The sequence below is a fragment of the Suricata suricatta genome, chromosome 7 (assembly GCF_006229205.1).
Source record: "Suricata suricatta isolate VVHF042 chromosome 7, meerkat_22Aug2017_6uvM2_HiC, whole genome shotgun sequence".
Classification (NCBI taxonomy): domain Eukaryota; kingdom Metazoa; phylum Chordata; class Mammalia; order Carnivora; family Herpestidae; genus Suricata; species Suricata suricatta.
Window position 1 is genome coordinate 40,531,947 of NC_043706.1, and position 1,386 is coordinate 40,533,332.

The 1,386-nt window shown below is 49.7% G+C and overlaps 1 pseudogene; it reads right to left on the reverse strand.

Annotated features, from left to right (window-relative positions):
• Window positions 1–359: 359 nt before the first annotated feature.
• On the reverse strand, window positions 360–531 carry LOC115297233 (annotated as a pseudogene).
• Between the last annotated feature and the right edge of the window lie 855 nt (window positions 532–1,386).

A 1,386-nucleotide genomic window follows, 5' to 3' on the forward strand; every position in this document is an offset into this window, starting at 1 on the left:
CCTTCTCCCCCACAGTCTCCCTGGGACCTACCCAGGAGAGCAGGAGTGGGTGTGACTAAGCCCGCTATCAGAATGTTATTTTGTAGATTATCCTATATTCGAAGCCATGAGGTCATTGGCTATTTAAAGAGATCTATGGTAAGGGGCGCCTGGGTGGCTCAGTCAGTTAAGCATCTGACTTCAGCTCAGGTCATGATCTCAAGGTTCATGGGTTCAAGCCCCGCATTGGGCTCTGTGCTGACAGCTCAGGGCCTGGAGCCTGCTCTGGATTCTGTATCTCCCCCCTTTTCTCTGCCCCTCCCTCACTCATGTTCTCTCTCTCTCTCTCTCTCTTTCTGTCTCTCAAAAGAATAAATAAACATTAAAAATAATTAAAAAAAATAAAGAGATCTGCGGTGAATCCCTTTGTAAATCGGGGCGAGAATTCCTTGAGGGATTTCTCACATCTAGGTTTGCTTAAAGGTTTTCAATTAGCAATAATCATACCTCGGATAAACCTCATTGGCTATGATACTGCCACAGCGCAAAGCTAGGTTTGCTTTAAGGCAAGTTGTCCTGGGGGCCAAGCACTTTGCTGGTTGGGGTAGAGTCTGAGCAGAGAGCAGGCCTGTGGCCCTGGGAGGAGTTGGGGAGGAGGTGACAATATGCCCCAGCAGGCAAGAGCAGGGAATGGAAGCAGGATCTGTGCTGCCATGTGGGTGTGCGGGCAGGAGCGGGGAGGTCAAGGAGAGCCTGTCCTGGCGGGGGTCAGCTGACGTCCAGTTATCTGACAGTCCACTTTGGGTCAGTGCACCTTCATCTTTCTTGAGCATCATTGCGCCCCAGATCTGAGCGAGTGTCCAAAGCAGTGCCTGACAGAGTGGGGTTCAGCCAGCCATTGCTGGATAATCACCCAGAATGTCTAGAATGGATTCCCCTGCCTGGCAGACAGGTATTAGTGAAGGAATAAGCTGGCTATGCAAAGTTTTGTGGTTCCATGGGCTTTTCTTGAGCATCTGTCTATCGGCTTAGGGCAATACTTGGTGTGGCCAGGGGAGGGGTGCTGTGTGTGGGTGGGGTGGGGAGTGGAATAATCAAGAAGTACAGTCGGTCCTCGGCCTGAGGGGTCCCTAATCTGCAGGAGGGGGCTGATATAACCTGCACCCACAGAAGAATCTGAGATTAGAAAACACGGGGGTAAAAACCGCAGCGTGCATAAGAACTCCAGCTCTGGGATTGCTCATTCTTTAATGCATGTGTTCCACAGCTATTTGTTAGGCACCGATTACATGTCAAGCGCCAGTTTAGGCTCTGGGGATACAGCAATGAATAAAATGGGTTAAATCCCCTTCCTTCATAGAGCGCACATTCTGGTAGGTGGAAATAGTAAAAGAAAACAAAACAAAA